Source organism: Acomys minous (assembly GCF_964271855.1).
Source record: "Acomys minous genome assembly, chromosome: 9".
Classification (NCBI taxonomy): domain Eukaryota; kingdom Metazoa; phylum Chordata; class Mammalia; order Rodentia; family Muridae; genus Acomys; species Acomys minous.
The window spans coordinates 18,919,972-18,944,855 of record NC_140490.1 but is presented as its reverse complement, the minus strand read 5'-3'; the positions used below and the strand labels follow the sequence as shown (position 1 = coordinate 18,944,855).

Sequence of the window (24,884 nt, the reverse complement as noted above, 5' to 3'; positions counted from 1 at the left end):
AGCCTGGGCAGCCTAATGAGACACTGTCTCAAAAATCAAATAAATAAACAAATAAACAAATAAATAAATGAAGAGTTTAGGATACAGTTCAGCGGCGCTTCCAAGCAAGGCCTTGGGTTCAGTCATTGGTGCTACCAAAAAATGCAAGGGGGAGGAGATAGTGGCCCTAGTGACCCATCTAGTGTTTTGTCATTTCAGGTGGCTCTCACATTACTGCTGCACAATTATACAGCTGGAAACACTGCGGCCCAGAGGCATCCTGAACAGGAGGCATGGCAACCGCAGCCCAGCGCCCTGGCTTAGGCATTTCCACTGTAAGCTAGGTCTCCTTAAAAGGTCCCACTCCCCAAGAGACCCCCCCCCACACACCGATACTTCCTGCAGGCGGCAGCAGCCTCGGGCTTTATCTTTCCATCAGTTCTTGAATCATTTCTAGTTTAAATTTAAATTCCAATTAGTTGTGCCAGATAAACGGTGTCAGATGCCTGCAGTAGTCACAGTTCTGAGTCACCCCCCCCATGTCCCCCATGACAGCTGCAGAGGCTAGAGTGGGGTTGACTGGGGCCTGGCACTCTGTGAAGAAACTAGGCAGGGAGCCTAGTCAGGGCAACAGGAGAGGCAACAGACACACTGTGTGTGGGAAATATGGCCCGGGAGCTCTCCGGGTTTTCATTCATCCTAGATTCCAGAAGAGTGGGACACACAGCCAGGGACAGTCCCCACATAACAGTTCACATGTTGTGCACCACTCTCAGTGTGTGCCAAGACGGCTGAAGAATCACTGACCCCTGGGCCCTCACTGCCCACACCACAAAGCAAACTCCCCACAGAAGCCGGGTTTAGGACACCTGCTCTTAAAAGGCGTGGTAAAGATCTGATGCTCCTTTGGTCCAGACCCTGAGGTCTCAAGCTTCCCACCACAACATCAGGACTTGCCCCTAGCTTTCTCCATCCCTCCAGGAGCCAGGGGCCAGGCTTGCGCATGCTGAGCACACACCCAGCACCTCCTGTTCTCCCATAAGTTCACACACAGCTTAGGCACTGATCTTCCCTCCCAGCCCCCCCCACCACCACCACATACCCTCTCACGCCCCTCCTGTTGCTGTCACCCACCCTCAGCCACTGCCGCTCCTAGACACACGCCTGCAGTTTCATGCTGTCAGACTGTGAGTCTCCTACCAGTCACCCTTTCCCACCACAGCTACATACTGCCAGTGTCACCTTCCCCACAGTCCTGTCAGATACCAGAGCTTTTACAACATCAAAAGTGCTATCACCGAGAAAACACACACAGACACACACACACACACACACACCACCACCACCACCACCACCACCACCACCACCACCACGGGCACACCACAGCTGCCCTCTGCTGGCCTGTCCGCCACACCCCAGCCTAATCCATAGCAGGAATGAGGAAACCTAAGGTCCGGTCCCCTCCCCTCTGTACAAGATCAGCTTGGTCACAGAAGACCAGCAGCAGAGGAAGAAGAGCCAAATACGATCACATGCACACTTACCCAGACACGCTCACACATGACCTAAATGGGTTGGCACACCAATAGTGTGAGCCCCCACAATTAAAGGGTCTAATGTACTCATGGCCCGCTGATCACCACGATGCAACACACATAGGACTTTTGGGGCACACAAGGTCACTGATACATGAGCAAGTAAAAACACAAAATATAGAGGGGAGACCGGTGACAACTCACCAAGACATGATGTATGAAGTTGCAAGGGGCATGCAAAGAGCCTCAGAACACTCAGAGAGCCGTAAATACGTACAAACAAGTCACATGTGAAAAAGGACACATTCACAGGGGAAGTCCCGCTGTGATGAACAACACACAAGGAGACATAGCATACCCACAGGACCAGCCGCAGATACCACAGCAAGACACCAGGCTCCTCTGAGGGGCCAGGGTAGGGGCCAGAGGTGAAAGAAATCTCCCTCACTCGCTCTAAATCCTCCTGATCAGGTTGGAGTAGGGTGCTTAATGAGGCTCCCTTCCCTCCCCTCCCCTCCACCGAGGGAGTTGGGGAAGTAAGAGCAGTTGTGCTGGTGCTCTCTGCCTCTCTCTCCACTTGAGAGAGTAGAGCAGGGCACTCCCATCACTGCTGCCTTCATCACCACACTGGGCCCCCAGAGGGGGTGGCGGCTCTCCAGAGGGACCGAGACTGACAGCACCAGGCAGAGGCTACCCGGATAGGGGGCTCAGAGGAGTGGAGAGGGCAGGAACATGGTGGAGGCTGGAGCCACGCCCAGCCCAGAGACAGATGGAGAGCCAAGAAAGACACCGAGACTGAAAGAAGAGATAGGGCGAGGAGGAGGCGGCGCCGCGTGCGGGGACTCAAGCACAGGAGGCTAGGGCTACCGGCGGCCCGCCCCAGCCTCCGTCGGTGGTGAAAAGGACCAGAGGAGGCTGGACAGGCAGGGGTTAGCGAGCGTGGGCCGGGGGCGCGGCCCTCGGAGGACTGGGTCGAGGAGGTGGAGGGCCTGGTGGGGGTGGGGAGACGGAGTTCTCGGACAGAAAGGGGCAGACAGACCTGGCCTGGGAGCGGAGGGTCAGACAAGAGGGGGTGGGGACCGACGAAAGTGCAGAGGCCCCAGGGAGATTCAAGAAGATCGGACGGACCCTCGGAGGGGCTGAAGACACACAGGGGGGTAAAGATGCCGGGAGTAGTCCGGGCGTGGGCTCTTGCCGTCGAAGAGAGGATCAGACCAATCAGGGGACCGAGGCACCGGCGGGTCTCCGTGCTCCGCAGGACTTTGGCTGCTCAAGGCTCAGTTTCTCAGTTTCAGAACCGAGAACCGAGGAAGCAAGGAGGGGGAAGGAGGCTACCGGGCGGGAGACGGGGCGAGAGGAAAGGCCGCTGCGCCTTCGAGTTAGCTGAGACCCTGCGCCCGGGCCCAGCTCGCACTCACCTCTCGACACAGGGCCAGGCGCCAGGGGTCCCGGCGGGCCGGGCCGGGGTCTGTCTAGTGGCGCGGCTCTCCCGGATGCGCGTGGACGGGGAGGTCGGCACGGGTCTGATCAGGACCGAACCGGCGGCCAGTGAGGACCGCCTGGGTCCCGGCACGGAGGGTAGATGTCCAGGGGCCGCTCGGGGGATCCCGCAGCCGCAGCCTCCTGCTCTGGCGCCGCGGCACACGGAAGTGCAAGGGGGCGGGCCCGCGCGACCTCACCCAGGTGCCGGCCCCGGTCCCGCCCCCACTCAGGACCCGCCCCACGGGCGCCCGCCCCCTTAGAAGCTCCGCCCACGAGAGCTAGGGGTCCAGTTCGACTCCGCCTCTTTCGGTGCTGGTCTCTCTGTCCCCAGATCTCTTAGCTGTCTCCTGGCTCCCGTCGCGGCCCTCCTGCCAGTAGCACGCTAGCCATCCCATCTCAGGGGACTATTTTATAAAGGAGGACTCCGAGGCCAAGTTGGGGGGGCACAGCACACACAATGGAGCCCAGGAGGCACCGGCGGGGCTTCCCCAACTACTTGCGCCCACGCCCAGGACTCCCCACTGGCCAGCTGGCCCGCCTCGCCTGGCCTCATTCCTCTTCCTGCTGGCTTGAGCGGGGCCACGGACAGGCTCAGTGCCCACCGCCAGGCCTGCCCATTCCAACCCTGGCGGAGAGAAGGAGCTGGGAGGTCTCCAGGGCAAAAGGCTCTAGCCAGTCTGTCTAGGCACTGCTTCTCAGAGAGTTATGGGAATTACCGCTACCCCAGTCTTCCCAGTCTCTCTCCTGTGCCCCACGGTCCAGAGCTCCACTTGCCTCAGTCAGGAACATAAAAGGAACTTGATTGTCAGCTGTAACTCATTCATTCATCCGTTCATTAAGGGTCCCTGGGCCCAAAGTCTGAGCACCAAATGGGAGCCAAGGAGCCCATTCGTTTGTCCCCAAAGCCCAGAACACTAGGCTATTACGTTGTACTTAGCCAAAGAATCACTTCCTGGACTGAGCAGATGATAGTTTGTCTGGCATCCAGAAGGCTGTGTTTGATCCCCACCACAGAGTAAAGCACAGACGGAGACTCTGAACGAAACTCCAGTACCCAGGCAAAGAAGGTAGGAGAATCGTGAGTTCAAGTTCAGCCTTAGCAAGTGGAAGCCAGCCTGGGCCTTTGAGACCCTGTCTCAAAAAGCAAAACAAAGCAAAACAAAACAAAACAAAAGATGACCCTTCCCAGGAGGCTAAAAGAAGGTTCTAGAATCCTGAGGTCCCTGAGGTATTTCTGGGGGACCCACCTAGAAGGAATAAAAGTCTAGACAGCTCTTTGCCATCTGAGGCTCAAGAGAAGTGCTCCCCCTCCCACCATGGAGGTTTGAGATTTCCAGGAATGGGGGACCCTGACGAAAATGTATAACCCCAAACCTCACTTTAACCGTACATTGGGGATTGAGCTAGGGATCGAAAACCACAGTGACTCGCTCTTCTATAGAAAGAGGAAGACTCCTGGTTCCCCCTACCCTGGAAGAAGGGACCAGTTTGAAAATTAGCATGTAGGTCCCTAGTCCTGATAACTGTCCCCAGCCTACAACAGTGGATTCTTCCCACAAAGCTGACTCTGACCCAACTGGTTCCTTTTGGAAAGTCAGCCCCCTTTTCTCCTCACCTCAGGCTTCCCAGCATGCCGTTTCCTGAGTCATTGCGCACCAACATTTCTCTACTTGCCCCCTCCCAGGCCTCTCCTCCTTGATGCCCCAGGTGTAATCCATGGCCTCTCCTTCAGCTAAAGGATCCTAGTCTTTAGTTCATCTGGGAAAGGTAATTGCTTGAGCAGAAGGAAAAGGCGTGCAAGGTGAGCTTCAGGTGACCTTTGCCCACCTGGAGTCGGGTTTCACCCTATCTGACTCTTATTCTAGAATCACAGCAGCCAACCCAGCCTCTCCCTCAACATCAACAATGGACCTACCCTGTGCCAGGGACCACAGCGGGAGAGCCAGCAGCATCGGGGGAGCTCGAGGTCCAGCCAGAAACTCGTCTTCCCACATGCTGCTTCCTGCCATGGAAAAAGGAGATGAAGAATGGGGGTGATTGGTGACGGGTGGGGGGGGTGGGGGGGGGTCTACGGTCCTGGGCGTGGGCGCAAGTAGTTGGAGAAAGGTGACTCCTGGGCTCCATTGTGTGTTGGGGTCGGTCCTAGGTGCCAGATGTATGTATCCTGCATTTGGTCTTCAAGCACCCAAGGAGTGAGGACCACCATGAGTACCAACTTTGGTGACTAGCAAGTGGAACTGTGATGTCGTAAGATGGAGAGCGGCTAAGACTGACCTGGCCATGCTCTGGCAAACATAGAAGAGAGACGCTCACAACCATCTATAGTGTGATCTGACGCCCTCTTCTGGTCTGCGGGTGTACATGCAGGCAGAGCACTGTATGCATAATGATAAATAAATAAATAAATATTAAGAAGAAGGAACTCAAATGTGGGCTGCGGCCCCCAGCCCCGCAGTTGCCCTTTAGTCTCTGCACTTCTGTCTTGGTGCCAGCGCTCCCGGGATAACCTCTTAAAACTGCGACCCAGCTGCTGCCAGCATCGCCATTCGCCCATTCCCGTTGGTTGACAAGGGAGCGGAGCCCAGTGGAGCCGTCGCCCGGGGCCCTGTGGGCAAGAGGCTACAGCACGAGTTGATGACCCTCATGATGTCCGGTGACAAAGGAATTTCCGCCTTCCCTGAATGAGACAAACTGTTCAAATGGGTAGGAACCATTCCCGGAGCAGCTGGCACCGTATATGAAGACCTGAGGTATAAACTCTCCCTAGAGTTCCTCAGCGGCTATCCTTACAATGCACCCACAGTGACGTTCCTCACCTGCTACCACCCTAGTGTGGACACCCAGGGCAACATCTGCCTGGACATTCTCAAGGATAAGTGGTCCGCGCTATATGATGTCAGGACCATTTTGCTCTCTATCCAGAGCCTGCTGGGAGAACCCAGCATCGATTGCCCTTTGAACACATATGCTGCTGAACTCTGGGAAAACCCCACAGTATTTAAGTAGTACCTGCCAGAAACCTATTCAAAGCAGATCTCCAGTCAGGAGCCCTGATGCAGGCTATGCTGTTCTTCTTTGTGTGGTCGTCTTTGTTCTTAGATGGTCTGTCCTTTCCTTATTGCTAAACTGTGGTGATATTTTTGTTTTATTTGTTTTTTTTTTAAAGTTAAGTCTGCTTGAACCCTTAACAATGTATATTAAATAAAAACATGTTGGTTGTTTTTGTATAGAAGAAGAAGAAGAAGAAGAAGAAGAAGAAGAAGAAGAAGAAGAAGAAGAAGAAGAAGAAGAAGAAGAAGAAGAAGAGAGATGCTTCTATCTAGTGACTGGCCCAAGTGCCTCAGAGAAGACAGGCTTGTGTGGGGGTCAGAGACTTCAGGTCCAGGTTGTCTAGGGCCACTCATTGTGGAACTGGGTGGAACTGGGTACAACACTGGGTAGGCCTGGGCAGGGTCCGGACGAACTGCCTCTAACCAACTTAATAAGGGCCTACTGAGGCCTCGAAGGAAACGTTGGCTGTACCACATGCTGACTCTATGGCACTGACTGTATCATGACCACATCCCTCCCAGCCTAAGTTCTCACCTATGAAAAAGGCTGCATAGACACAAACAGACAGACAGACAGACAGACACACACACACACACACACACACACACAGAGAGAGAGAGAGAGAGAGAGAGAGAGAGAGAGAGAGAGACAGACACAGACACAGAGACACAGAGACACAGAGAAAGAATATAGCAGAGTCCCAACCAGAGTGGATGTCTCTAAAGATTTGGTCTGTATGTTTGTATGTTCAGGGTTACAGGCATGACCATTGTGCTAAGCCACAGGCTCTCAGCATCGAAAGGGTCCTGGACTGTCTCTCGTGACACGGAGTTTAAATCCTCGAGCAAGGCTGGACTCAAAGCAGCCACCAGAAGTGACTCTTTCTTTCTTCCCCCTCCCCTTCCTCTCTTTCCTCTCCTCATCCTGGTTAACAAAAAGCCCAGGGATGAGGTGTGGGTGGAACCGAACAGCAACCGCTCAGGGCTGGTCCTCTGTGGTTCTCTAGAGGGCTTGTCCAGAGGAGAAGACTCCTGCCACCCTGGCACTGTCCAAAACCATGAGCAAAATAGAGTCCTAAAACCTCTGAAGAAGAGGTCTGGGATCTAAGCAAGCAACCTGAAAAGACACCCCCCTCCAACCCCCATTTTCCCTGAGGCCCACCAGCTGAAGACAGGACAGGATCTCCCATGTGATCTCTGCCTGCGGCTAGTTCTTGTCCTAGACTCAGTGCGGTTCGCTCTGTCTCTGCCTGTGTCACCATTCTGGCCCAGGGCAGCCATCTCTACCACACCCAGAGCATTGGCCTGGTCAAGAGAAGATGGACTCAAGTTTCTGGAACAGGAAACACAGGCAGCAAGAATGATATATTTGGACAACTGCCGGGGGGCAGGGGAGCCTGGCAGTGTTTTTTGGGGGGCAGTGAGGTGAGAAGGGTACTAGGGGCATGCCTCTGCCTCAGGCCACAAAGGCTGCCACCAAATTTTCAGCCTCTGGCACTAGGTGAAGGGCAAGTAAAGTCAGGCTCAGAAGGTCTCATGGGTAGTGCCACATGGCATGGAAGTGTGGAAAGGGCCAGGTTATTGCTCCACTCTGCTCTGGACTCACGATTTTCCTCTGCACAGGCTTCCTCCTCTGTGGAGTGGAGATGCTAATGACGACATCTTGTGGCTGAGATGGAGCTGCTGAGACCAGAGAAGCAAGCTCAGTCTGGGTGGGTTCCAACTGTCAGCACAAAGTCAGCAAGGCTGGGAACCCTCTTCCCTAAGTTTGTTTAGTGAAACTTGAGGAATTCCTGGAGAGAAATGGGCAAAGCGCTTGGGGACAGCAGGGTACAGGGCTTTCCTGTGGCTCTCATGAGTACAGCCCTAGGCTGTCCCGGCTCAGCACTGACCTTAGCACAGTTATGGCCGGGCTGTCTTCTGAGCAGGCTCCTCTGTCCCAGTTCCTCACAGGGACCTGGGAGTGGCAAGGAGGGGCAGAATTGCTAGGGCTGGTCACCAGTGACAGCTAGAGACACGAAGGAAAAACCAGGTCTCCTGTGCTGATCTCCCCAGAAGCAAATTGATTTGCCTCTGCTGGGGTTTACACTAGTGTCCTACCACAGAGGGTGAAGGCCAAGAGAGTGAGGCAGGAATGGCCTCACCAACCCCTCACTTGCTGTTGCGTGGGTGCCTCAGTCCCCCTCAGAGGATGGCTCATTGAACTTTCTGTGGCCTACTGGAAACTGAGGACAGGGGATGAGGTAGCCCTGAGATAAAAGAAGGTCCTTGGAGATGCCAAGGGCTATAGACATACGCTCCAGGGGACCCAAGCCACAGAAGCCCTCACTGACAACAGCAACCCCCCTCCCTCCCCTGCACCCTTCTGCTGTACCACCACCACCACCTTGGCAGACACCCTCCCCTAGCCTCACTGGCATTGCGCACTGGTAAGAACAGGCTTGCAGCCTTGCCCCGCCCTGCCCTAGGGAAGTATTTCACAGCAGGGATGGGGAGGTGCCAGAACTTCCACGTGATTCTGGCTTGACTATAAGAGACTTGGCTCTATTCCTGGGTCCTATAGCCACCTGGAGGCTGCCAAGACACTGACACCTGCCCTGGCATTGCCTTGCTCATGATCATGAGGACAGAGCCTGGTAAGGACCCAGAGCTGGAGATGGCAGACAGGCAAGGAGAGCCACTGAAACCTAAAAATATAAAGACCCATTGGCTGCTTTGATGGAAAAAAGGGATGTGTCCTTTAAAGCGAATGGAACAGTCCCATTTGCAGAAGAAAGTACAAGTGTTTTGTAACTGCACAGATCTCCACAGACGGATCTGCCCACACCTCTCCTCAGAAGGAAATGGCTGCCTCCTACCCCTGCAGACTGAACAGAGCAGCCTAGAGATCAGGACCTCTTTACCTTTGTCTTGAGACTGGCAAGTGGCGCTGAGCCCCCCTGACAGACTTCAACTGGCATCTCCTGGCAGGGCTCTGTGCAGTGGCAGTGGGTAGTGCCCAAGAGAAGTGGTTGGGCCAGTTGGACCAGCAGAGCTCGACCCAGCAGCCTACAGTCAAGGCCTCCAGTGGTATGAGAGGCCCTGGGGCACTTCTGCCGTGCCCCTGCCCTCTCTCCACATCCCAGTCTCTGCTTGCTTTGTATTTTGCCCTTAGAATATTTTTCTATTCAGCTCTTAGTATCTAACAAGACCCCACACAAGCAGGCCTTTTGCAGAAAGCCTTTGCTTCTCATAAGCTCACCCCAAGTCCAGCCTTCCCAGATTCTTCTGAAGCATACCCTGCCCCTGCCCCGCCTCAGGCAGAGGTCCCAGGCAGGGAAGAACCAGTACACAGTCACCAGGTTGGCTGGCTGTGTGACCTGAAGCAAGTGCCAGCCCCCCTCAGGCTCCTTTTCTTCAGCTGTAAGATCTTCACTCCCCAAGACTGCCCCGAGACTAACTTAACATTAGCCACAGAGAGCTCAGCCCTGTGTCCAGCACTAGAAACAGGCAGCTAGGCTTGTCCGTCCCTGTGCCCCACACTGCCCCATCTGCCAATCCCAGCAGCTTATGGTAGGCAAGGGGGAGCCCACACAGTGTAGAATGTGTTCCACTCGCCAGCTGCTGCCCACCCAGCCCCAACCCATCACCTTCACAGGTCTGGGCCAAGCCTCTGCCCACAGCCTTTTGTGGGCACAGGCTGTGACCATCTTGGCCACAGAGGCCAGGCAGCCAGCCAGCCTGCTGAACAGGCTTGGACAGGAGGAATTGTAAGCCCTTGAGGTAAAAAAACAAAACAAAACAAAACACACATAACACACACAAAAAAACAAACAAAAACAAAACACACTCACAAAAACAAACAAACACACAAACACACACACACACACACACACACACACACACACACACAGTCAATATCCAGGCCAGCATCTCAGGACCTATGACAACAGGGCAAATGGTGAGAAAGCTATCATTTCTGGGTACAGGGTAGAATTTGGGTCAAGGGCTGGAGTACAGACTTTAAAGCCTTCAAGTAGGCCACATGGAGGATACAGACTCAGCTGGTTTCTGACATCGAGCCATACCAGGCTTCCTCAAGGTGAGCTTTGGAAATGAGACCTCAGCCACGGGTACCAGACCCAGGATCATGGAAGTTTCTAGATGAAGAAGAGATCTAGGACCCAGTTGAAAGCTCTGGGCGGGAGTGGGGGGGGGGGATGAATTAAACTTTTGATTTGTTCTCTGGTTTTATAACCTAGATGCTTGGGAAGTTCATGCTGAGGTTTGTCCTAGCTCCTTCATGTTCCCAGAACAACCCCGCTGGCTTGGCAGAGGGTGAGGATGGGTCCCTGGGTGTGGACTACTTCTGGCCGTGGTGGGGATTGAGGTATTATTTGGAGGATAGAAAGTTGAGGAGGGACCACAGAAGAGGACCAGTGGGTCCCAGGGCTGGCCTCCAGGGGCTGCAGCAAAAGTGAGGTCATGCATGTGTACTGAGGTGCCCGCAGGTGTCTGTGTGTGGCAGAGTTAGCAGGAAGAGAGATTGTGGGAGCACCCCACCTTCCCCCTTGGGTCTCAAAAGTTCCCCTTCCATACCATCCATATCAGACACTGAAGCCCCAAGAATGTTTCTCCCTCCCTCAGACGTTCAAGAAGGTTCAGTGTCATCACAGCCCCTGTAGGTTGCCACACGTGGATGCGTGGTAGAGCTATAACCTTGAGCAATGCAGGATGGGCTTTCTTCCCTCAGGCTAAAGCCTTGGACAATTCAGAGGGCATCCGTGGCCAGGGTTCCCAGGCCCTGGCCAGACAGCAATAGGCCCACACTGGTCAGTCTTCTGCCCCAGCCCTTATTCTCAACCTTACCCCCCACAATGGACTCCACCTGAGTCAACCCCCATTCACTGTGGGAGCTTGTATGAATCTCCATCACTCTCTTGCTCAGTATCTCTGTTCATTCCTTTGTCCTCACTTTCACCACAGTGCCCTTCATCTCGTGTCTGGCCACTTCGCAGCCCCATCTACTCAAAAGACTTCCTCCCTCAGGCCTGACAATCTTTTCTCTTCATGGCAGCTATGTGGTCATCTTATAAAGCATTCAGGACTCACTCTTTGGTCCTGAGGCTGGTCCTGGAGCTCTAATAAAGAGGTCCAAAGTTCTGACCTGCCACTAGCCCATGTAACCTAATCTTTCCTTCCTCTCCGGTCAGCCTCCAAACTCCAGGGACAGGACACACAGACCCCACAACACCTCACCTCTGGGCCTTTGCACTTGGCATTTGTTTTACCTGTGATATAACACCTAGCTAAGCCTTTCTTTGTGTTTAACTGGGTGCTAGCTAAGTGATGACTCCTCCAGGTCAAAGAAGGTAAAATGTTTGTCCATCCCTCAGCACAGCCCAAGGCCTCCCACTTCTGCCTCTGTCAACATCCCTGCCCAGCTGCCAAGCCCCAGCCTGATGCTCCACCCCAGGTTACTGAGAAAGAGTGAACATTCAGGAAGAAGTGAGGGCATGGCATTCCCAGAGAGCCTGAGGTGCTTCCCACAAGAGGCATTCTGGGTAACCTACAGGGCCATGCTAGCAGATGACAGGGCAGTAGATATGGATATATGACCAGGCTCTTCAGCTGGTTTAGTGCTCAGGACAACCTGCCCAGTCAGAGTAGCCTTGAAGACCCCAAGGCACAGAAAGTTGTGTTTTAAGGCCATTCTGTAGGTCGGGTGGTCCAGCCACATCCCCTTCAGTCTGTGAAGGCCACATTTCCCAGATAACAGACCAGAGACATGCTGGCTTCAGAGGCAGAGATGCCCAGTCTATGTGTAACCTCCCTCCCAGCTCAGCACCCCCTTACTATGTGACCTCAGGCGGTAGCTTCTCTAAAAGACGAGGAGGATGAGAGGCCCAACTGCCAGTGCTCATGAGGTGAGGACAGAGTGAGGGTGGGAAGGAGGAGGGTGGCCACATCCTTTTTCTACCTCTCCCTCCCTCCTCAGTTTGTGCTGGAACCTGACGGGGGAGGGAGCCGCGCAGCTGCCTGCAGCTCCTCTTGCCTCTGCCCTCTTGGCCCTTGGCAAGGAGCCTCTCCCAGGCCCCATGAGGGCAATCTAGGCAGTGTCCTGAGCAGAGGGGACTGCGGATGACTAGATAAGAGAGCTAGCTGCTGCCTAACTAGTGGCCTACCCCTGGGGCATTCCCACTCAGCCACAGGTGAAGAAAGCAAGGCCTGGGTAAATCCTTGTCTGAGGCCACACAGGTTGTTACAGGGGACAGAGGCTAAAGTCCAGGTTCCGTGTTTGTCTGCGTTCCTTGGCCTGCTCCTCTGTCTGTATGCAATCGTAGCTGGACTCTTCTCCATGACTCACTATCTTCCAGGGGCTCCCTCATTCCTTCCCACGCCCCCGGAGCCTAAGCTTCCTGAAGGAGTCAGAAGAAGGTATGTGAGGGCCTGCCCCAACCTTATAGGTTTTATTGAAAGGAAGTGGCCAAGGCCAGGAGTCTCCTAGGACTGCAGAGTGGAGCATTATCTTCTACTGAGGAGCTATGTGACCTTGGACAAGTCACCTTCACCTCTCTGGCTTCAACTTCCTTATCTGTAGATGAAGCTACTAGTAGCCCCCCTCCCCCTGCCCCATAAGTCCCAGGAACCCGGAAGAGAAGGGGTTAGCCCGGTGCCTACCTCAGAGTACATGTTCCATAGTTGCTGCTGGCTCTGTTACCGGGCTTCTGTATAGTTATCAGCAAGGTGCGTTTTGAAGCGAGACACCGCCTGAAGCCCTTTGTGTCAGGCTTGTAGATGCTGACTGAAAATCCTGACAGGTTAGTCTCCATCAGAACCTCCTACAAGCTAGGGAGATTAAGACCCCAAGAAGCAAAATGACTTCCCAATAGGAGACTTCATTCAGTGGAGTCAAGAGTAAGTACCCACTGGGTACCAGTTTCTGTGCTAGGGCTAACCAAGCTGGGCAGGCTCTGGGGAAGGGTAACCCTGGCACTAGCCAGGATGATCTGGAAGGAATTCCCTTTTTTTTTTTCTCAAGACAAGGTTTCTCTGTGTAGCCCTGGCTGTCCTGGACTCACTTTGTAGATCAGGCTGGCCTCTAACTTACAGCAATACACCTGCCTCTGTAAAGGCATGTACCACCATGCCCAGCAGGAAGGAATTCCTTAGAGGCAAGGGTGGGAAGGCTGAGAAAACATTCCATGTGGAAGAAACAGCCCAGGCAGAGACCTGGGAGCAATACAGCAGCTGTAGAGTTGCCCGTTCTAGATGCCAGGGGGAAGGGTGGAGGTAGATTGGGTAGACTGAGGCCTGGGGCCTGGGTTTCACCCAGTGGACAGTGAGGAGGGCACCCTCAGTGACCTAGAATGCCACGCAGACGCCCGGGTATGCATTGAAGAGATTGAGAAATGAAACCATGGAAAAGGGGTTTTCCAGGCAGAAGCTGCAAGAAGGGCAAACCCAGCTCTTGTGAGTGTGCTGGGCCCTGGACTGGGAGTGATGAGGCACAGCCTTTACAACTTACGGTCTCACAGCCACGAGAGCTGGGACCAGGGTGCCCTCCCTCACAGGCAGTGCAAGACTGGCAACTAATAGCTGACTCCTCCACCTGCGTGCGAGTGCGCGCATGTGTATGTGTGTGTATACACACACACACACACACACACACACACACACACACATATCCAGTTGCCCTTGCCAAGGGAAGCACTGAGGCGACCACAGCCCGTTCTGGAAGCACACTTGCCCACATAAAAGGGCACACATGAGTGAGTCCAGGAAGGCTTTTTCAATCTTTGCCCTTCTGACCTTTGCTCAAAGAGCTTAGCTGGCTCAGCCCTTAACGATGGACCGATGGGAGTCTGGCAAGGAGACCCACGGTGACTCACGGGTAAGGGAACCATTGTGTGTGGAGTTCCAGGACTGCCTCCAAACCTCTTTCTTTCCTTTCCTACCATTTCTTTCCATTTTCTCTATTGTCTATTCTTTTTTTTTTTTTCCTTTTGTTCCTCTTCATCATGCCCTTTCCCCTTCCCTCCCTTGCTGGGGATGGAACTTACCTCCATGCACTCACTTTACCGCTGAGCTATAGATCTTTAGGCTGCTGTCAATTCTAAAACTGAGTTTATGTCTCTGGGTTCTCAGGGACCAATGTCCTGCCAGCTGCCTTTGTTCCCTCTACAGCTGTAGCCGCCCCACCCCCACTCCATGCCTGAGTGTCCTGTCCTCTCCTCCTGATCACTCCCCGTTGCCACCATCCACTTGTCTCTCACCCTATATGGGATGAATACAAGCAGCTGCTCCAGACGGGCCAGCTTCCCACGCTGGCCCTCCCAGTAACATTTGTCAACATGCTTGTTGTCTTCTCCAGCATGCTGGGTGTTGTGTAGAAAGTGCCAAGGAGTGTCTTATCACGGAAGTTAAAATGGATGGGGTTGGTCTGCATCTCTGTGGCTCTCTGCACTGAGGCTTGTCCTGGAAGCCTCTTTGACCCAGGGACATCAGGGATCTGCCAAGGGCTCAGATGCTGCAAACAAGTACTTACTTAAGCAATTGGGGGAGCAACAGTACATGATGCCTGTTGGTGCTAATGTCTGTGAGTGTCCAAAACCACACAGGCACACACAGAGAACTTGTCCCCCTGGAATCTGACTCCTGGGCTTCCTGCCTTCCCCTGCTGCTGCTTCTGGATGGAGCATTTGAGCTTACCGGTCACCGTCTCTTTCTTCCTTGGTGTAATGGATGGGTAAGCGAGCGCATTTGTTCATGCATTCTTAGTGGGAGGGAGAGTTGGGGACAGCAATGCAGGAGGGCAGGCGAAGGGCCGGGTGCAAACATGGCCTCTAAAAATGCCCTTGAGGTGCCCTATATCATCCCAGGGAAACCTGCGCCAGCCAGATGTTATGTACACTTACCATCCTAGCCCTCGGGAGCCTGAGGCAGGAGAAGAATCCTCAACTTGAGATCATCTTCAGTGACGTAGTATTAGGGCAGCCAGGGCTAGTGATGCTCTGTCAGAAAGAAAGAAAGAAAGAAAGAAAGAAAGAAAGAAAGAAAGAAAGAAAGAAAGGCCAAAGTCAGCCAAGGCCTGTGCATTTGAGGGAAGAAGGAAAGGGACAGAATTAGGAACAGCTAGGATAGAGAGCCCAGCCCACTATCTCTCTCCTGGCTTTTTCTACTTGCTTTGTGTTATAGCCTACAAAGCCTGGAGTATTTCTTACTGGCTTTTCAGGCTTCCTTGGTCTCTCTAAAAAGGAGAGCACAGGCAAGAACAGGACAACAGGGTCTCTATGCAGACCATCCTCCTTGGAAGGATAGTCTTCCAAACAAACAAACAAACAAAACAAAACACCAACCTTTGTTCCCATGTGGGAGCAGCTAACTGGCACATGGCTGCCTTAGGGCATCCAAATAAAACCTGAAAAATGCTGGCCCTGCCCAGTACTGCAGAACTCTGCTGAAAGGTAATTATAGGTGGCCTGGGATGACCAGCTCTACCCACGGTTCAGAGCTTCCTGGGCCCAAGGCAAGGGCTATATGGAGCTCTCCCCTCCCTTCTTCTATTCTGATCCAGGCCTTTAGGATCCAAGCATCCAAAGTCCTCAGCTTTGATGCCTTCTGTCAGCTCACTTGGGCCCCCCAGCCCTGCATTTTGTCAGGGATCCCTTGCATGTCTAGGTGAACTCTAAACTCTGAAGAGGAGATGGAGAATGTGAGCTTTGTTACTTTGTCTCTCCCCCTGCCCCCCCCCCCAAAAAAAGCTGAGGATGGAACCCAGGGCCTTGTGCTTGCTAGGCAAGCGCTCTACCACTGAGCTAAATTCCTAAGCCCAGAATGTGAGTTCTGAATCCCTACTAAAAAACAGCAAGTCCGGGGCTGGAGAGATGGCTCAGTAGTTAAGAGCACGGCCTGCTCTTCCGAAGGTCCTGAGTTCAAGTCCCAGCAACCACATGGTGGTTCACAAGCATCTATAATGTAATCTGATACCCTCTTCTGACCTGCAGGTATACATGCAGACAGAACACTGTATACATAATAATAAATAAATCTTTTTTTTAAAAACCCAGTAATTTCAACTTCCCTCTGTGAGTACCACAGACAGGGTGCTTACTACCTGGCAGGCTCTCAACTTATACCTGCCACTGAGTTCAGAAGCTGCCCACAAAACCCTTGTGTTGTAGGTACCATCATTAGCCTCATTTTAGAGGAGAGGCTGAGGTCCGGGGAGTCCAAATGACACATCTGGTAGATAGCCATAGTGGGCTTCCCATCCTAACCCCTGCTGAGTTTCGGGCCAGAGTTCACAACCACCAGGCTAGCTTGTCTCTGAAGCCACAGGGGCAAAAGTGAACAGGTACCTGGGCAGGACGGAGCAAGACAAGTGAGTGGCCCAGCAGTATCCATAGCTGGAGGGGACAGATGGAACTGTTGGCCTTGAGGAGTGCACCTTGACTGTAAAGGCTTAGGTGGCACAGGTAAGTTAGTGTTTGGAGGAGTGACAGAGTGGCAGAGACAACAAAACAATTTGTTTGGCTTCCTTATTGCTTGCCCTCCCTGCTGTGCTACCTACTTTGAGCCTGCCTCAGAGTTCAGGAGCCTCCTCCTTGGTTTGTCTCCTGCGAGAGAGTCTCTCTCCAGGACACCTTTGCGTTCACATTACCTGGGCGGCCTAGCAGGGATGCCTAAGACTCTGATGGGCATAGAGTCTTAGGACCTGCCTCCTCTGGCACAGTACTCTCTGCCTCAGCCTCTGCCAAGATTTATCTTTGGAATTTGCCTTGAAGTACTCCTGGTCCCCACTGACGAGTGAGGGCCAAGCTGTGACCGCCCTTGACTCTGGGCTCAGGATTTCAGTCCCTACTGCTGGGAGAGTCTTCCGGTCGTCTATTAATAACTGACTCCTTGTTGCATGACATTGACTTCCATCCTCTTATTCTTGATTCCCTTCCTGGCTCACAGTAACGTTAGAGAGAAAAGAGCTCGTGTTCATATTTCTTGCCTCCACACTAAATGGTATCTCCAAATGACCTCTGCACTGACCTTGTTACCAATCAGTAAGGGACACAGAACTCCTGCTGAGTACCTACTCTGTGCGGCCTGCTGCTGAGTGGAAGGAGGGGGTCTAAATGTCCACGTGGGTGCCCATGCTAACGGATTACTGCATTTACTGCCAATCCTTCAGGAATATAGCTCAGCATCCTTCTCTCACAGCTCCAGGTGCCACACATGAAAATCGGAGCCTTTACCCTCCCTTCTGTATACCCCACCTCCTACCAAGAATTGAGGCCAGGCTCCGGCCAGGGCTTCTTGTGTAAGGCTGTCCTGGTCCTGGGCCACAGTGCCGGTGCCCTGATTTCTGTCCTCATTCTCACTGCCTGACCCAGGATCATCTGTCTTCTTGACTCGGGTTCCTGTAAGGCTCTGATAGCCTGGTTTGGGGACACGGCCCCAGAGTGGCACAGTACCTTTAGATAACTGTGTCAGAGAGCCTTCACAGCCTTTGCTCTGTCTCCATCTTGGGCTCTCGGCTGATGCAAATCTTCACAGGGTTGCTCTGGGGCCTGAGGATTGCAGAGCCCGGCAGATCAGCCACCTGAACAAAGCAGAGCAACCGGCTCACTCCCAGGAAAAGGCTGCAGTTGCCTTCTCCCTTCCCTGCAGTTTCAACCCTTCAAATGTGTGAATCAGAACTCGACTGTTTACTCAAGTGTGGGGGTGGGGAAGCAGGGCTCAAGTCTCCCTGAGAAGCAGAGAGGCCTGACCCAAGGTCCTAGAGAGAGAGGTCTGTAAGGGAAAGAGGCAAGCTCTCAAATGGATTCTTTTGTTTTGTTTTATTGAGGCTGGCCTTGAACTCCTTATGTAGTCCATGTAGACATCAGTCATAGCGAGCCTCCCGCTTTAGCCAGGATTAGAGGTGTGTGCCACCATGTCCAGCTCTCTCAAAAGGATTCTTTTTTCTTTCTTTCTTTTCTTTTCCTTATTTTTTATTTTTTTATTTTTTTGGTTTTTGAGACAGGGTTTCTCTGTGTAGCCTTGACTGTTCTGGACTCACATTGTAGACGAGACTGGCCTCGAACTCACAATGATCTGCCTGCCTCTGCCTCTCAAGTTCTGGGATTAAAGGTATGCGCCACCGCTGCCCGGTCTTCTCAGAAAGGTTCTTGAGAAAGAATTCGACTTGGATTGGATCCAGTAAGCTCAAGCCCTGCCCTGTCACTTGGGTCTACATTTTCTGACCTGTAAAATAAAGATTCACACAATAACACTTGTCTCCCAGTGGTAGACTGTTTGCCTGGCACATGTGAGGCCCTGGGTTTCGTCCCAGCACCACAAAAAAATTAAGAAATTAAATTAAACAAGGCAATTTCTTCTACCGTCCACATTGTTGATGAGCACCCACTACACATCACCCTTTGCATTCAGCCCCCAGGGAGGTGACTACTCTTTTGGAGCTGAGAAAGAAAAAGAGCAGACAAGTCACCAGGAATCACATCATAAGAGGCAGGAAATGACCAAGTAGAGTGAGCAGAGCCCTGGTGGGGCACCCTAGGATTATGAGACACTCTGTGCCCACCCAGGAAGTCAAAGGAAGACTTTTGAAGGAATGGCTCCAAAAGGATAAAGGCGAAGGGTAGCCCAGGCCCTGGCAAAGGTGAGGGGGTGACCATGGGGTATATCAGTGGTTCTCAACCTTCCTAATGCTGCCACCCTTTAATGCAGTTCCTCATGTTGTGGTGACCCCCAACCATAAAATTCTTCTCCTTGCTACTTCATAATTGCAGTGTTGCCACTGTTATGAACTATAACGTAAGTGTCTACTATGCAAGATATCTGGCCAGGTGTGGTGGCGCACGCCTTTGATCCCAGCTCTTGAGAGCCAGAGGCAGGCAGATAGATCACTGTGAGTTCGAGGCCAGCCTGGTCTACAAAGTGAGTCTAGGACAGCCAAGGACACACAGAGAAACCCTGTCTTGAAAAACCAAACAAGCAAACAAACAAACAATAAAAGAAAGAAAGAAAGAAAAAAGAAAGAAAAGAAAAGAGAAAACCCAAAAATCAAAACAAACAAAGAAAAAAGCAAGATATCTGATATGCGACCCACCCCCAGGTTGAGAACTGCTGGTGTATATGAAGGCACTCAGTCCTATACAGAGCATATATTTAAAAACTACAGGTCAGGCCCAGTCCAGGGCTCCAAACCTGTAATCTCAGCACTCAGGAGGCTGAAGCAGGAGGATTGCTGCAAGTTCAAGGCCAGCCTTGTTTTTAGAGTAAGACTGTATCTCAAAGAACATAAATAAATAAAGAATAAATAAATAATCAATCCAAGGCCGGAACCCAGGCAGATTGCCCTGGATATGGAATAGACAAACTGGGTCAGGCGTAGCCAGAGAGCTGTATTATTTACTGCCCTGGCTATAAAATATTTACATGGCTTCCTGATCATCTGTAATGTTTGTTTTCTTACCTTTGGGCTCCTGCCAGGTAAACTGTGAGCCCTGCAGGTCACCAATGGGAGGGGACCCAGGGCACTGGCAGAGGGAGGGCTTGATACCAGCAGGTCTGAGGTTCCTACCCAAAGGACTCCAAGGAAAGCCAAGAATCTAAGAGTGCAAGGGGAAGAACTGACAAAGGTCAGGCTGTGGGGAGAGGCCTGTTACAGAGCAAAGACAGATTGGCACCCCAGCATCACCTGGCCATGTGGTCCTGGACAGCCTGCTGGACTTTCTTCTTCTTCTTCTTCTTCTTCTTCTTCTTCTTCTTCTTCTTCTTCTTCTTCTTCTTCTTCTTCTTCTTTCACCTTTTGTTTTGTTTTTTTGCTACAGAGTTTGTTTCTCTGTGTCACTGTGTAGCCCTGGCTGTCCTGTACTCGCTTTGTAAACCAGGTTGTCCTCAAACGTACAGAAATCCACCTGCCTTTGCCACCCAGAGTGCTGGGATTAAAGGCCTGCACCGCCACGCCCAGCTTCTGGTTTCTTTATGGTAAAATGGGGCTAACAACAACATGGTAATTTCTTTGTTTTGTTGTTTGTGTGTTTCTGTGTGTGTCTGTGTATATGTGTGTGAGTGTGTGTGTGTGTGTGTGTGTGTGTGTGTGTAAGTATATGTGTGTGCTTGTGTATGTGTAAGTGTGGTGTGTGTGTGTGAGAGTGTGTATGTGTGTGAGTGTGTATGTGTATGAGTGTGTGTGTGTGTGTGTGTGTGTGTGTATGTGTAGGCCAGAGGCTGATGCCAAGTGTCTTCCTTAGTTGTTTTCCACCTTGGTTTTTGAATTTTGGGACAGAAACTCTCACTGAATCTGGAGCTCACCTATTGGCTCTGCTGGCTAGCCAACAAGCTCCTGGGATCCAAGTGTCCTCCAACCCTGGAGTTACAATTGTGCTCAGTTTTCATAAAAATGCTACAGATTTAAACTCAGCTTCTTGGCTTACATGGCACCAACTGAGTACCACTCCCCACCACAGTCCATTTTTTGAGACAGGTCTCACTAAGTTGTCTGGGTTATCCTTGAACTCACTCTATAGGTCAGACAGGCCTTGAACTTGCAATCCACTCGTGAGAAGGGAGAGAGGGTGGTATTCAAGTGGAACAGCAGGCCAGGCCCTCAGACTCTTCTAATATACCTGTATCCCTCACCCAAGGGACTCCAGGGAAAGCCAGGAATCTAAGGGTGTAAGGGGAAGCACGGGCCAGGAGGTGTGTCTAACTCCCTGAGGGGAGGGGGCCTCTCAGTCTAGGCAAACTTGGAGTTCTTTGCAGCTGGAATCGATGGCTCCAGAAAGTGGGGACCTAGACCCTTGGCTCACAGGCTTGTGGAGACGAGGGGGAAAGTGAGACCAAGACTTGAGGGCTCCAGCATGGGGCAGCAGGATGGAGACAATGTCAGGAGGACAAGGATGATGAGGTCTGCAGAGTCCTGAAAGTAGCTTCCCGTTCTGGATGTAGCCAAGAAGTCAGCCCACACACCCAGGGACTTTTCCCAGGCCATCTTGGACCACTTTACCAGCATCTCCACTGAGAACACTAAGGACAGAGACAAGAGGGATCGTAAGGCCATATAAAAATGGGACCAAAAATTGGGTAAGTTGTGTCCTAGCTCTAACAGTTCTTGATTTATGGACTTCCAGTTAGAAGACCTAGCAGCCTTCCAGCCCAGTCAGCCAGCAGGGAAGGTACCCCCTCCAAGCCTGTTTGCCACAAGTCTCTCATGTCCTTGCCCTGCTTTGGTCTTTGTCTATGGCAGGGGCTCCCAACCGCTACACCAGATGCCAGCAGACGAGAAGCCGTTCTTCAACACTTTACACTTTGATACAGAGTTGAATATAGGGAACCCATTGTTCAAGTGGTAGAAAAGTGGAGACACTGTAAGAAATGGAAAGGCCCGGAGAGGAAGCTGAAGGGAACAAATGAGAGAGAGTGTGTGAGTGTCGAGTTAACCCTGGAGGTCTGCAACGGCAGCTTAGGGAGTTTTCTTGCCAAGTTTCTCAACAGCAGTTTCGGCAGGAACTTCCTGCATTGAGGGTTCACTTCCCTCCCTGGCTGTAGCCCTGCAGGTGCAACTAGCTAGAAAGCCCACTGCTTCCCCTGCAGGGTTGCTGCAGAAACTAGGGCCCCGTGTACTGCCCCTCTGCTCTGTTATGCCCAAGGAGAGCAGGGTCTGCTGAACCCTAACACCAAGAACTCAAGGATATAGCTGAGGACCATGACCCTTTGAGCAAAATTCTTGAAACCCAGGGAATCAAAATCTCTACCCCTGTGAAATACAACACCAGTCACTCAGACTTTTTGCTTGTTGTTGTTGTTGTTGTTGTTGTTGTTGTTGTTGTTGTTGAAACAGGGTCTCACTGTATAGCCCAGGCTGGTCTTTGTCTTACCATTCTTCTGCCTCAGCCTCCCAAATGCTGGGATCATAAGTATGTACCACCATGCCCACCCCACTCAGTCTTTAGGCCAGTTTTCAGCCATCCAAAGGACCCACAGATCTTTATTAAGAGTCTGCAGTGTGCCGGGTACATTTTGGTGTTTAAACACACACACACACACACACACACACACACACACACACACACACACACTCTGGGTGTGGTGGTGCTCACCTTTAATCCCAGCACTCAAAGGAAGAAGCAGGCAGAGCCAGGGCTACACAGAGAAACCATGTCCAACCAACCAACCAACAAAAACCATAACTATTAAAAGAATACATTTTTGTTTTAATCCCAGCTGTGGACGATGAGGCTGCTTCACAGCAGCTGACTATGATTTGCCTGATGCTCTAACATAGGTGTGATTTTTGCCCACTGCAGATAGTTTCTGCATTGTGTAACATTTGGAATTCTTTCCAAGTTCTTTCCAGAAGGTGTATAAATGCTAGGGCCCTCAAAGGCTCCGTTGTTGGGTGTTGGTTATTCAGGGGGTTGTTGGTTGGTTGTTGTTGGTCATTGTTGCTCGAACAAAGAAGAAACAACAAGAAGAAATGACATATCCTGACAGAGAAGAACAAGCTGTTCCAAGGAACTCGATGGCCCTAATCAGCAGGAAATAGTCTAACTACAATGTCACCCCATTTCCAGCCCCTGACTTTACTCAGGGATTTCTTTCTTTTCCTCTCTATCCTTTTTTCTCTCTTATCTAGTGTTAGGGGGTTGAAAGGGTGTAAAAAAAAGGGGGGTGGGGGCCAGGCATGGTGGTGCACGCCTTTAATCCCAGCACTGGGGAGGCAGAGGCAGGCGGATAGCCATGAGTTCCAGGCCAGCTTGGTCTACAAAGTGAGTCCAGGACAGGCAGGGCTACACAGAGAAATCCTGTCTTGAAAAGCAAAACAAAACAAAACAAAGGAAAAAAAAAAAGAAGAAGAAGAAGAAAGAGAGAAAGAAAAAGGGTGGGGAAGGGTGAAAAAAAAGAGCCCATAAAGTAGCAAAGTCTGGTTACAGTTTTACTTGATTCCAATCTTGGAAGGTGAATACTATTATATAACTCCATTTTGAATACAGAAAAACAGAGGCCGTACAGAGTCAAGTTACACTAAGATGGAGCTGAGCAATTTTATATTTCTTCTCTCACAGCCCTAAAGTACAGACACAGAGAGCCCTTGGCATTCACCATGTCAACATTTAGGGTTTCAAGTGTTTGAGAATGACTTCAAAGATCAGACTTTTTTTTTTTTTTTTTTTGGTCTTAGTATCACTGAGGCAGAATTTGAGTCCTGCCCAAGTCAAGGCTGGTGCTGGGAGAGAGTCACACATTTTGAAGCTTAAATGAAGAGAACAAAGGCTGAGCTCTTGGTCATTGGGAAGGCATAGGGGACAGTCAGTCAAGCTCTGGGTTTGGGTCACTTGATCCCTTTTTATAGTCACGTAGCCTTAAGCTAACTGTATCACCTCCTAAGCTGTAAGAGGAGATGTACAAGACAGACCTTGAAGGACTCTGGTAAGGACCGTGATTGGACATGTACAAGTCCAAATACTCCTGGAGCATAGTTAGGTACACAAAGAAAATGACAAGGGCCTGTAAAGAAAATGAGGCATCATTCAAAACTTCTCCACGGGTCCTGCAGGCCAGGTTGGTAGGAGGACAAGAGGAGTGATCCCAAGGGGCTAGGGCAGCCACGAGTACCCGTGTCATGTCAGAGAGACATGAAGGTCAGACCATAATGACTGGGGACGGGCTCAGGGGCTCTAGCCTGTGTATGAAAGGCATTTCTGTTCCTTCTTAAAAGTGTCACCCAGGCACACAGGACTATTTTCTGCATACCAAACGCCAGGGATGATGACGATTTAATACCTGTGGTCACTATGGTATCTGTGAGGCTGGTCCAGAGACCAATGCCCCCAGCTTTGCTTTCACTGGAGGAAAACGCCTCTAGCACTCCCAGGGAGAAGAGCTTCTTCATTGCTGAACAGCATTAGGGGTGTGGCCAGGGCCTCCTGACCTTTGGCCCTTTGGCCAGTGCTACCACTTCCTTCACTAGGTCAATCAGGATGTGGGTCAGGACACCCAGTTGTGAGGCTTTGGCTCCTTCTATCGTGTCTCAGCTCCATTGCCAATCTGCAGAGTCACTCACGGAGTCCCCAGCTGAAGTAGTCCTCCAGAAGGCACCTGCCTTTTTGCTTCAAGGCACTTATCTGGACCTGTAATTACCGTATTGGCTTGGTGATAGTTCTTGGTTTATTGTCTGACTTCCAGCACCTGCGGAAAGTGCCTTGATTCAGGCTCCTTGAGTGTATCTTAGAGCAGTCTGTTTGGTGCTTATCACCTAATGGGCACTAACAAATATTTGCTGAATGAGCAAATGGTAAACAGTGTGGGGCGGGGGGGGGGGGGGGGAGAAGGTTCACATTGGATGGAGGTACAAGAACAGCAGATAGGAACACAGACAGCCTGGGTTCCTGGCCTAGCTCTGCCTCCGATAACTAGGGGACCTACGCCCTCAGTCTTTCCATTGATTTCATTAGGTCTTTGGGGATATGGGTTTCAAGACCTCCCAGGTCCTGATATTCTGTGCCTCTGAGGGGCCCCTACCAGGCTGTAACTCTAGGAAGCCTTGTTGGCTACTGTGAGGCAGTAGTTGCCATGACAAATACAAGTGTATTTATTTTGAAATATTTTCTCAGAATGTCTGTGTCTGGGCCATCAGTGACTAAGCCCAGAGAATTTTCCCTTCCCTTGGGACAGCCATAGCATATGACTTGGGACACACACACACACACACACACACACACACACACACACACATACACACACACACATTACTATGCATACAGGACACACATCTTTTACACGTGAACATATACACCGATACATGCATTTATTATTGCATATGCTCAGGCATCTAGAAACACATAAACTCATTTGGTCA

General features: G+C 51.6%; 1 protein-coding gene, 2 long non-coding RNA genes and 1 pseudogene across 5 annotated transcripts in view; 2 read left to right on the top strand and 2 right to left on the bottom strand.

The window, feature by feature from the left end:
• Window positions 1-3,055, bottom strand: part of PRKCD (protein kinase C delta) — a 32,470-nt gene extending 29,415 nt beyond the window's left edge. Inside the window, exon 1 of the mRNA XM_084797109.1 lies at window positions 2,933-3,055. The gene's annotated coding sequence lies outside the window, so the exon portion shown is untranslated. The remainder of the gene's footprint in view (window positions 1-2,932) is intronic.
• Window positions 3,056-4,339: 1,284 nt separating this feature from the next.
• On the bottom strand, window positions 4,340-9,039 carry LOC311604517. 2 transcript variants are annotated; one of them, XR_014781532.1, is made up of 5 exons: window positions 8,950-9,012; window positions 7,939-8,003; window positions 7,653-7,729; window positions 5,271-5,371; window positions 4,340-4,998 (listed from the first exon to the last, which is right to left on the bottom strand). It is a non-coding gene; the product is annotated as an uncharacterized lncRNA (long non-coding RNA). The 2 variants fall into 2 exon arrangements; XR_014781531.1 differs by lacking the exon at window positions 7,939-8,003 and having other exon boundaries at window positions 7,653-7,726; window positions 8,950-9,039.
• On the top strand, window positions 5,571-6,148 carry LOC311604516 (ubiquitin-conjugating enzyme E2 C-like; annotated as a pseudogene). The gene has a single exon. The product of its transcript is annotated as a ubiquitin-conjugating enzyme E2 C-like (transcript).
• A 3,353-nt stretch (window positions 9,040-12,392) lies between the features above and the next one.
• On the top strand, window positions 12,393-16,066 carry LOC311604518. The gene is made up of 3 exons (XR_014781533.1): window positions 12,393-12,463; window positions 14,647-14,774; window positions 15,603-16,066. It is a non-coding gene; the product is annotated as an uncharacterized lncRNA (long non-coding RNA).
• The last annotated feature ends 8,818 nt before the right edge of the window (window positions 16,067-24,884 follow it).